The 12,770-nt window shown below is 34.1% G+C and overlaps 1 long non-coding RNA gene across 1 annotated transcript; it reads right to left on the minus strand.

Annotated features, from left to right (window-relative positions):
* Window positions 1-2,596: 2,596 nt before the first annotated feature.
* Window positions 2,597-3,322, minus strand: LOC140955198 (uncharacterized). Its single transcript, XR_012168967.1, has 2 exons — window positions 2,901-3,322; window positions 2,597-2,785 (listed from the first exon to the last, which is right to left on the minus strand). It is a non-coding gene; the product is annotated as an uncharacterized lncRNA (long non-coding RNA).
* Window positions 3,323-12,770: the final 9,448 nt, after the last annotated feature.

The following is a 12,770-nucleotide window of genomic DNA, read 5'->3' on the forward strand; positions in this document are numbered from 1 at the left end:
TGTGTAGCAAGGGAGAATACTGACTAGCTAAAAGCTTTGAGAGTTATACTTAGATTTCTTTTTCTTTATCTTGCTAAAAAAAAGTACATCTAGCTCGATAATTAATTTAGATTCAAGTTTATTTTTTTTTTGCATCTTTTTCCCATACAGGAAAGGGCTTGCTTAAAGGGTGGTCAACTAGTATAATGGTTACTAGGTACCCTAACCGATTAACAGAGATCCAATGATATGGGACTGGTTATGTAAAAAAAAGATATTATCACCCTTTAAATGTCATATTTGAAGCACATTGCATTGCTAGTTTTGTCTTAATTGTTAATAGTTTATTAGTTTATGCTATGATGGTTTGCTTGTAATATTCATGAATCTAGCATCAGTAAAGATTGAACTACGGATACTTCCAACTTTGACATCGGTAAATATTACGTAATAAAAAAAAATATGTTATTTCTAACTTTGGTGTAAATGAATAATCCAGTAAAATCATTTTAAAATCAATGCATGCATTGATTTACATTTCACTGGAAAAATTCACGTATTAGTTATACAATGAAATACCTAAAAAAAACATACAAGGGACTTATAAATAAATTCAAAATGATCCTTTAATGTTTTTAAAATTTTTCTGAGACAAAAAAAAAAGGCTTATTAGTAAAATATCAAAACAAAAACTAAAATAAAGGGGATTGGGAGACCCAAGTCCAGCCCGCCCTCAGTTTTTTGGGCTGGGCCAGTCTAGTTACTAGCCAAGCAAGAGACCCAGCTGGGAAAAGCAGCACGCATGAGGGAATTATCCACGCATGCGTGCTTCAAAGAATGAAACTGAAGAAGGTTACCTGGTGCTGCTTGGAACGACGCCGAAGATGATGGTGTATTGGACGATGCTCTCTTTGTTCCTCTTTTCGTTTGTTTTCCCTCTGGTTGTTCTTTTCTTTGACTCTGTTTTCTCTGTTCGTGCTCTCTGGTCCCTCTCCCTTTTCTTTTCTGTCCCTGTTCCTGTTTTGTTTGCTTCTCTCTCTACCGGTATTTTTTCGGTCTTCCCAGTTCGTCCGGTTGCTGGAGTTTTGAAGGAGATTCTAAAATCTACAGGCCCTCTTCTCTGTTTCACTCTGCCTCTGGTTTTCTCTCTTCGTGCGTCCTCTGTCTTCTTCTTCTTCTTCTTCTTTTTATGGTATTCTTCTGTTCGTTCCTTTTTTTTCTCCTCTCTCTCTCGTCCCCTGTAGCCTTCTTTGGCTTTTATAAAGCCAGAGGATGGCCTCTGTTCATGTGTTTGTGCCTCACCAGACAAGATGATTATGTAAAAAATTCAAAAATTGAGTTATTACAAAATGACATGAGTTAAAATGATTATGTAATTAATTTACAAAAATGAGGCCTTTGTATAGAGTAATTTATTCCAGACAAGATGATCATGTACCCAATACCAGTGAACTTAGGTTATATTACGAGGCCTTTGTTATGGTAAGAATAACAAATGTTTTAATTTAGAATATATTACGAGGCATGCATAATTAAGAATACAGCAAGGAGATTTCAAGAAGTAGTTAAATTTAGGTTATATTAGAAATGACTTTTGTAAATTGATTTAATATATTTTTTATTTTTTATTAAATTTTTGTTTTTTGAAGTATGTTAGTTAAAATAGCTTTTGATTTTATTTTATTTTTGTTATAAATTGGATTCAAAACTTTGGTTTAATAAAAAAACAATAAAATCTTAACTTTAGTTTGTGGATTATATACTAAACTTTTTGTTATTAAAAAGAGTTATTTTTAGTCATTTTTTTTACAAATAATGCTTATAACTTATGGTTATTTTTTTTCATAAATTATTTACAAAAAAACAACTTTTAAGTGACAATTCAAAGTAAAATATCATAATTTAAAAATTATGTTAAACATGCTCTTGATTTCCATCACCACGGAAAGAAGCTAATCATATATGGAGGGAGGCGAGCAAGAAATTAGCGAGGGTAGCATTTCCCTACAGATTGTGTCCTACAGTATGGTCTGATATTTAAAATCTGTCAGCTTTAGGTTACACAAAAGCTACCAGATTAGGCATGTAGCTTATAAAAGGGTTTCTAAGCAGAAAACAATTCGAAATCAGAGGAATATTTAGAAAAAACCATCTTTAAAGAGAATCTGCTCGAAAAAACCATTCAACAAGAGATTGTTCTGCTAGGAAAACATGATATCAGTATCGAACTTATGAACAAATAGTACAGCATCAGGTCTCAGTCATCTTGAGATTTGAATGCCCAAATATATTCACAGCATTATGCAATAGCCATTTTTGATGCCCAAAACCACATAATGCATTATGCAATAGAAACAGAACATTAAACGTTCTACCTTTATTTTTGAAGGTTCACACACTTGAAAAGAAACACAAATGGGCAAGCAAACATACGCCCTTACTTCTGGAGGCTTGTACGATAATGAGCAAGCAACATTATTTTTTTGAGGTTCGCACAGTGCTGTCAACAATTCTTCTAACTTCTTCAGCAATGTGAAGCCAATTTGTATCAATGGAACAGTTGGAATTATTTCCCACCAATGTAAAACATATTCGCAGCACCAACCTTGAAATCATGTAACAGCTAACCACCATTCAACATGAGATTGTTCTGCTAGGAAAACATGATATCAAACTTTTGAACAAATAGTTCAGCATCAAGTCCAAATATATTCACAGCTCAAAGACATGAGTCTCCATCTTCTTTCCACCCCTTATTTCTGGTCCACTCTCTATTAATGCTTGAATCTTCATCTACTTCAGATACCTGTAAACCAATTCAAGCATGGCATGCTCATTTAACTCGTAAATCTTATTATTGAGCGAAACAAGAAACAAACACACTAAAAGAGAGGCAATAAATAAAGTCAAATTAGCAGCACCTTTGATTGAGCACTCATTGAACCATCTGGTGTTGTAGCAAATTTTGTGGTCAACTTTGGACATTGATAGACCTTCAACTTCTCCAAACGAGGGAATAAAAAATAATCACACCATCCGAAACTAAAACAGACAATACTTGATAATTGTTCTAGCGACAACTCCTTTAGATTAGGAAGCAACATCTTCTTCTCAACGTTGATAGGTGAAGCTTGATCATCCTGCCCAAATACTCCCAAAAATTGAGAGGCTTTAGTTACTCTCAGTATTTGGAGATTTGGGAGACCTGAAGCCATGGCTACTGGGAAGAGGCTCTTCAACTTGTTGCATTCTCTAATCTCAATTTGACACAAATCGGGAAAACATAAAGATTGCAGATGATCTCTTAACAATATCTGGTCGTTTTCATCATCATCCTTAGCAATGATTTGCTTGAATTCCTTACAGGACAATATCTTTAGGACTTTCAGTTGAACTAGACTGACAATCATACTGCGTGTGAATACATATGTCAGTCTCTTACACCCAACCACCTCCAAAGTAGTCAATTTGCTCAACACGAGACCCCTCCATAAACACCTCATGTCAGGCAGGGATTCCAAGCGTAATGTTTTCAAATTTGTCAACCCCTGCATCAAAAGAAAACAACGATACCAATTTGTTAGTTATCACTCCTAATCAATTTTGTGCACTTCAAAACTATATAATTTTGGTACATAGATGAACGAATTGTCTCTAATATTTCAGCCAAAAACTTATCAACAAAAGGATATAATTAGACCAACAGGGCATGGGAATATGAAATCAGAAGTTGCAGGACTGAAATAAACAACTCAATACTAGCAGGTGGAGGTTTATCTTCCTCTTCAAATACTTCTATTAATTGGGGGAAGAGCCTCGATTTCACTAAAACTGGGAAAGCGTAAAGATTGGAAAATCTAGGTAGGATTTCATTACAATAATTAATTTCTTACTTCTTAAGCCCTGCATCAAGAGATAGGGAAAGATACAGTTAGACAACTCCTTTTAAATTTAGTGGATGGCTAATGGATTTATCTCCACTTATCAATTACTTCAATTTTAGAAATGTGGAGGAAGAAATTACAGTGTACTGGGGAAATATACTTGAAACTGTGCAGACAAAGTACCCAATTCTTCATGGCCATCAATTTTTAGATATTGCAAAGAAGGCAATTGGGCAGCAAAATTCTTAGGACCAAAAAAGTTGTAATTTGATCTGGAATAAAGATTCAATTCTCTTAGCTTGGGGAACTTGATGATGGCATCTCTGGTGAGTGCATCTCCTTCTCCACCGCAAAATATTTGCTTTAAATTATGAGCTTTAAAAATCCGCATCTCTTCCAGGTTCGGAAGGCTCTGAGACACAGAGACAGGGAAGACATATTCCAGTTTATCACAGAAAGATATGTTGATATTTTTTAATTCTGGGAAGCAAGGAGACTCTGGAATTATTTCCCTTTCACCATCCTCTTCTCTGATAATATGCTTCAACTCACCGCATGTTTTTATCTCAAGTGTCTGCAGTTGTGGTAGACCCAGAAGAGTTAGAGACACAGAGACAGGGAAGACATATTCCAGTTTACCACATCCATATATAAGGAGAGTTTTTAATTCTGGAAAGGAAGAAGACTCTGGAATTATTTCCCTTTCACCATCCTCTTCTCTGATAATATGCTTCAATTCACCGCAATATCTTATGTCAAGGGTTACCAGCTTTGGCAGACTTTGAGCGAGGGACGGTGCGAAGATAAATGTCAGTTTGTCGAGAAAGCAAACCTTCAGATAAGTAAGACTTTGGAGGCTGACATGCTTGGTGAGCCCCTTCCATATGCATTTGAGCTTAGGTAACCGGTATAGCTGTAACAGTTTTAAAGATGACAGAAGCAGCAACTCCTTCTCCTCACTGCTTCCTTCATCAGGCTCACCTAATTCAAATACCTCTTCCAATGATTTGCAGCCGTTAATTTCCATAGTGCTTAGATTTTTCAAAGCTTGCAGCAATTTTGCTGGCATCGAAGTGCGAACATCCCCACAATCGTCCACTCGTACAAATTCTAATCTTTGTAAGGAGCCATTATGCTCCACATGGGCGGCCATCTGATCAGAGAACAATATTATATTTTTTCACTCTCATAAAAACAATTTATATGATGTATAAATAGGAGAAAAAAAAGAGAAAAAAACAGGATTAAATACTTTATAGAGATTACATATTATTGTTTCAGTTTTTTTCTTAATTAGAGATAAGTTGAATAATAATTAGAGTATTATAATAATTTGCAAAGAATCCGCAGGAAAGTTCTAGGAAATTATCTCAGCTTTCCAAAAAAAATAAAAATGAGGTCATTTGAACTTCTAGAACTCAAGATATGGGTTGAGCACTGAACAGTGTCTGGGCTGCAAGACAGATTCAGACTTCTTCGTTGTTCCTACAATTTGGACTTCAAAACGGCCTTTTTAAATCCTAGGCTCCCATGAAAGTTGTAGGCCTATGTCTTACCTTTCCATCCATATAAAGTGGACCTAAATCCAAGATCTAGAACTCCAGATATGATCCAATTACCGAGCAATATTCCGGTTTGAACTGCACCAACATCTCTTTTCTAAGTTTGGCCATCTCTTTGTCCTTTCACTTTCAATACTTAAACTCATCAATCAATCCTTTTATTTATGTGATAGACCTACATTTAAGATGAACATTTACCATAAATTAAGGTATCTTATAGTATCAAACTTGTTATTATAAAACATGTTTTAGTTAAGGAGTTATTGATACTTCAAGTGCAAAATGATGATATAAAACCTTGATAAAAATGCACTTTTAAGTACTAATCACACCTCCCAACCAGCTTATTACTAGTCCCTAGTAATCAAAGCTTTAAAATAGAAAAACAATTTGCAAGTTCCATAAAGTAAGGCATTCATCATTCAACTTCCATTAATCTATCCAGATAAACAAACTCTCATTAAATTTATATTCTTGCTTCATATTTCTTAAACAAGATATTAATAAACCTTCTTTTTATGTGCTCAATATATGAAAACATAGATGATGGGGCTTTTGTTGGAAGAAAACAATATTATGTTAAAATGTTTAAGGTTAACTTCCTTGGGTTGGGATTATTTTTTTTTTTTTTTTTTTTTTTCTTTTTTATTTATTTATTTATATGCACGTACCTTAAAACACAATGTATCTTTAACCCATGTAACGAGTTTTCGGCTAATGACTCCCAGACCAGTTGGTCTTAGGGCATTAGGTGTTGAGACACCCCTACGAGTAACTCGGGTTGCAGATACTGATACGTAGATAGTGCAATGTTTGATTTCCTAAAGCTTTTCTCCTTAACCCATGTAACAAGCTTTGGGTCAATAGCTCCTAAGTCAGTTGACTTTAGGGTATTAGGTGTTAAAACACCCCTTCGGGCTTAATTGCTTAGGTTAGGGAGGCTACGAAACCAAACTTATCTACATTTTTATTATCATCAATATTATCATTTTTGTTATTATTATTATTATTATTATTATTGCAAATTATATATTATCCCTTTTCCTTAGTTGTTACCTTCAACAAAAGAACATAAATAATGTAATAATCCAACATGCAACCCACAATCATATGTTAAAGTGTGTATGTGAAAATGAAGGTTTAAGAATACTTGTTAAATGAGTATATGAAGCAGAATCAAGTGATAACAATACGAGAGTTTGTAAACCTGAATATTTCAAGAAGTATTATGATAGATGATTAGTACTTAAAAGTGCATATTTATCAAGGTTTTATATCATCATTTTACACTTAAAGTATCAATAACTCCTTAACTAAAGCATGTTTTATAATAACAAGTCTAATACTATAAAAAGCCCTAATATATGGTAAATGTTCATCTTAAATGCAGGCCTATCACATAAATCAAAGGATTGATTGATGAATTCAACTACTGAGATTTGTGAAGATAAAGAGAGGGTGAAACTTAGAAAAGAGATGTTGGTGTAGTCCAAACTGGAACACTGTTCGGTAATTGGGTCATATCTCGAGTTCTAGATGTCCAAATGAACTCAAATTTTTACACAGATTCAGTAAGACATAGGCTTACAACTGTAATGTTTTCATCAAGATCTAAGAAGGCCGTTTTCAAGTCCAAATTATAGCAACAATGGAGAAGTCCGAATCTATCCTGCAGCCCAAACATTGTTCAGTGTTTGGCCTATATCTGGAGTTCTAAAAGTCCAAATGACCTCTATTTTTTTTTCTGGAAAGCTGAGTCAATTTCCTACAACTTTGATGTTTTCCAATGGACCCAATTCAGATGGTAGCATTTTTGTTTTATTCATACAAGAAGATAAGGATTTTCACCAAGTCAAAAGTTGGCCACCCACTCAACAATTAGTCATCAAATCAATAATTCCAAATTTTCCATGCATTTGGGGGTTTGGTTGTTCAGATCAAGTTCATGCTCTTTATTTCTCTCTTTATATTTTTTGTAATTTTTAAGTTTTGCTTTCATTAATATCTTGTTTATGCTTTTCATTTCCTTTCCTTTCCTTAGTTAACTTGTATCTTATTTATGTTCTTGTTTTGTTTATTTATGTTTCTCTTCTTCATTATGTTTAGCTAAATTTATTATGTCAAGGTGAAAAGGTTACACTAATGGTGTAAGAACAAGTATGGTGTAAACTCAACATGGACCTTAATGTTTAATATTAACATGTCTTATCTTTTTATCTTACTAATTCTTAATACCTTGCTTGTTAAATGGTTAATCTAGATTTGTGTTGTATAACACTTGGTACAACAAATGCTTGGCACTCTCATAGCCCAACCGTATGGTATTACCTACACCTGGACTATGAAAAGAACTTGATTTGTTGTCAACATAAGTTAGCATCATGAATTCCTGACAATATTTAAAAGTTTGGTGTTATGTAAATAAGATAATTAATATGATCATGTTAATAATTTATAATGAGCTATTAATGAGAAATCATCCGATTGGAACCTCCTTTGTGTGTGGTTTCCAATTGAATAATAAGAGTTTATACTATACTTGTTTGAAATACCATTAGTGGATCCTCTAACCTTGACATTAGTTTTTATCATTGTTTAATTCTTACATTAATCTTTCATCTCAAAGTTCTCATTAATTTCTTCATCTTCTTCTTTTATTATTATTATTATTATTATTATTATTATTATTACTACTAATACTACTACTATTATTATTATTATTACTATTATTATTATTATTATTACTACTATTATTATTATTATTATTATTATTATTATTATTATTTACATTCTGTTTATATTATATAATATATCTCTTTGATCTTTTCATAAACTCAGTATATAGGCTGGAAACCTATGACCCGATCTTTTAGATCATTCTCAGGTATAACAACGCCACGTACTGAGTATTATTATTATTGTTGTTGTTGTTGTTGTCTTGTTATTTATAATTTATACAATTAACCTCTCTGTGGTTCGACCCCGATCTTGCCGGGTTATTTATTACTTTGACATTCCTGCACTTGGGAGAAGACATCAATTTTTTGGTCATGTCAATAGACCTTGGTAATGATACTTACTAAGATGCGTCTCAAGAGTCAATAAAATTTCCTCCTTGCTCTGCCATCCTAATAATAATTTTGTCAAATGGTTTTAATAATAGCAAAAACAGTTAGTAAGTTAGTTTTTTTTTTTTTACTACTACCCTCCCCCCCCAACCAAAATGAGACATTGTCCTCAATGTCCTAAGGTAGAAAGATAGATTATAGAAGACATCACCTGAAACAACGAACACTGAGAAACCTGAAACACGCTTAAACAAATATAAGAAGTAACCAAACAAAATAATATACTATTAATAAAACCAAAAGACACAAGGTTTCACAAATGAAGGCTCAAATCTAATCTGAGCTTTTTACAGCTTTTCTTAGTTGAACAATCTAGGCGACTCATGCAGAGATTAATGACAGAGATGTAAGATTGTAGTTGGTCAATCAATTGTTCAGCAGTAGTAGTTGCTATTATGATTTGTCGTGCTGAAGATGTTAGAAATTCCTGTTCCACAACTTGATCAAGAAAAGACAACAATTTATCATAGAAACCATTAACATTTAACAAACCTATAGGTTTATGGTGCATGTGCAGTTGGGCCCAAGAGGAAATATGAAAGATCTCTTCCAATGTGCCAAGACCACTTGGTAAGGCAATAAAGGCATCAACATGGTTAAACATGACATTCAGTCAATCAGACATTGTAGGGACCTGTAGTTCCTCTCTAATTGTTTTTTCAATGATGTCCCCATTTGCTAAAGCTTTGGGGACAACCCGTAAAACTTGATTGCCTCCTAAAAATGCAGCCATTGACACACCTCCTATTAACCCAAGGCTGCCTCCCCCATACACTAAATGAATCTTTCTCTCAGCTAGTACCTAACCAAGATGATTTGCTTATTCTAAAAACTCATTTTCTTTCCCAGGACTGGATCCACCAAAAACACAAATATTTCTTATGTGATGACTTGAGGAACCTGTCATTTCTACACATTTCTATATTTGATGAATATATAGGTTGAGTAGAAATGAAGAGAAGGAAGATAATAGTTTATAGATGAGAAATTGAAAATGCAATCATACCACCTATATGTAGGCTAGCTGTAGTCACACACACACACACACACACTCTCTCTCTCTCTCTCTCTTTATTAATTATTTATTTTGAAAAAGCATGTGTATGTACAGGTAGTTGTGATTGTGGCTCACATCTTCCCTTGGTTTTACATCCAAGAACGGCTTAAACACCCTCTATGGGTTGGGGATAGGCTTCCCATCCAGTTTTCTTAAAAACTGGCAAACAGGGTCTTTTTTAGTCAGATTTCCAAGACTAAGTCGAGCATGTTCTTTATGGAATTGCGGTCATAAATCATGAATTGCACGATGCACATCTCCACTAGGATGCGTCTCAAGGGTCAACAGAAGATTATCTAAAGACCCCTTACTCAGGCCATCCTTAATGAATTGTATTTTATCTTCACGGTTTACAGATACCATTTCTAAAGAACGACATGTCACATTACAAGTCCATTTGGCACATCTGTGACAGACTTTCAGTCATTTTGCATGACGTTTCTTTGCAAAAGTGATTTTACTTGTTCTAGGCATGTGTGAAATGAAAGAATTGGAGGACTCACTTGATAAGCGGACCTTTGCTTCAATTAGCCAGCAAATATCTTCAGGAATTCCATGATTCATTAACAACCTCAATCTTGCACACCTAGCACGGTAAATTTTTGTAATCGCATTTGGAGGCAAAGTGGGAAAATACCTTTTCAACTTTTCAAGAGTAGTGTCCATTTTCAAATGAGAATTGGGGAAAAGATTCAAAGAAGGAAGATAAATCATGTAGACTTTTGAAACTGAACTATAGACTACAAAGATCCTAGGTTCTGCCTTTTATCAAGTTTGTCTCTCTTAACCTGCGAAATATAATAGAAACAAAGACAACCAAAAGTTATTAAATTTTGCAACTTTGGTTTATAGCCATACCATGCTTCAAATGGAGTCTTTTGTTGCAGAGCTTTTATTGGCAATCTGTTCAATAGGAAAACTGATGTGTTTGTAGCCTCAACCTATAAATTCTTTGGCAGCCCTTTGTCATGTAATAAACATCTTGTCATCTAAATGAGTGTTATGTTTTTCCTCTCAACCACCCCATTTTGTTGAGGGGTATAGGGTGCTGTCAGCTGGTGCTCAATGCCTTCATTTTGACAGAACTTGTTGAATTTCTCTGAGGTATATTCTATTCCATTGTCTGATCTAATCACCTGCATTTTGTATGTACTTTGTTTTTCGACCTAAGCTTTAAACTTATGAAAGATGTTAGCAACTTCATACTTATACTTAATGAAATGAATCCAACATAATCTTGTATGACCATCAATGAAAGCAATGTAATACTTACTGCCATTCAATGATGGTGTTTTCAGAGGTCCTCCCACATCAGTATGCACTACCTATAATTTCTATGTAGCTCTCCAGGTTTTATTTTGTGGAAAAGGAAGTCTTGTCTGCTTCCCATACTGGTAGGCTACACACGAAGGAAGTTCTTCTTCTAAATCAAGTAAGCCTTTCACAAGATTGTTCTTCTTCATAAAAAGTAGAGCTGTATGATGAAAATGCCCCAATCTTCTATTTCAAAGCATTGTACTACTATTTTCTTTATGTATTGCAACTTGCTCTTCTTCCGTAAAATTCAAGGCAAAGCTTTTACTTTCCATTTGAACTTTAAACACTTCTTTGCTTTGTGCATCAGTAATCAAGCAAAACTTGTCTTCAAACAACACCTTATATCCTTTCTCCAGCAACTGACTAACACTTAAAACATTTTGATTAATTTCAGGAACATATAAGACATCATAAATTAATTTTAAACCTCTGTTGCCTTTGATTGAAACTATTCCTTTGCCCTTTACTGCTAGAAATGCTCCATTTCCAATTCTTACTTTAGAAATGGTAGTTCTGTCAAGCTTTTTGAAAAGCTCTTGACCATAGGTCATGTGGCTGGTATAACAACTATCTATAAGCCAGCTCCCTATCAAGCTACTAGTAACAAAGCATAATGCCATAAACAGTTGTTCTTCTTCATGTTGTTCAACAACAGTTTTGACTTCTCCTTGTTGTTGTTGTTGTTGAGATTTGCATACCTTTTCAATATGTCATAAATGACCACACTTGTGACATTTTATATTTGGCCTCCACTAGCATCTACTTTGTGGATGATTGGATTTTTTGCAATAAGGACATGATGGAAATGCTTTGTTGTTATTGCTATTATTTATGTTTCTTTGTTGTATGTTGTTATGTGATCTAGCAGAAAAAAGCACCTTCCACAAAACCTGCTTGTCTCATAAGTCTTTTTTATTCTTGAGCCTATAGTGCATTTAGTAGTTTTGCCAGAGTGATGCTTGATACATCCTTTGAATTTTCTATTGATGATATTGTAGCTTCAAATTTTTCAGGAACTGTGACAAAAAGTTTTTGAACAATTCTAAAATCAGAGAAATCAGTACCAAGAAGCCTTACTTTGTTTACAATGTCAAGAATCTGTCATAGTAATCCTTGATGGTTTCTGATTCCTTCATTCTTTGCATCTCGAATTCTCTAATTAGATTTAGAACTTGTATGCCCTTCACTCATTCATTTCCTTCATACTCCTTTTTCAGGAAGTTCCAAATTTCATTTGTTGTTTTCAATGTCATAATTCTGGTGAAGATTGAAGAAGAAACAACTACAAATAAGCTAGCTTTTGCCTTTGATTTCCTTTACTTACTCTCCTTGTGATTTTTCATTTGAGCTATAGTTGGATTGTCAAGCAAAGGAGGAACCATATATGCATTTTCAATGGCTTCCCACTAATCATTAGCATCAAGGTAAGCTTCCATTCGAACAACCCACACTTGATAATTTGTTCCATCAAACACTGGTGGTGCCATCACAATCACAGAGGTTTCTGAACTTGTCACACGTCACCCACGTGGTGTCCATTGGCGATTTTTGTTTGTTTGCTTGATTTGTTCTTAGGAGTCGCCACCTAATATTTAATTAAGGGCTACTAGAAAACTCGAGTGTACTAGTCTTGTTAGAGATTCACGAGTGAAGGATTGGTTGTGGTTAGGGAAGGTATTAGCACCCCTAATGCACCTTACATGAGGTAAGCTGCTTCGTGGCTTTGATGTGTTAAAGAAATTTTAAAAATTTTGTCTTTTCATCGTATATTAGAAATACGACTTACATATAAGTTCATAATTCTTGACCATGAGCAAATCAAAATATTAAATTCTTCTTTATT

This window comes from Populus alba, chromosome 1 (assembly GCF_005239225.2).
Source record: "Populus alba chromosome 1, ASM523922v2, whole genome shotgun sequence".
Taxonomy (NCBI): domain Eukaryota; kingdom Viridiplantae; phylum Streptophyta; class Magnoliopsida; order Malpighiales; family Salicaceae; genus Populus; species Populus alba.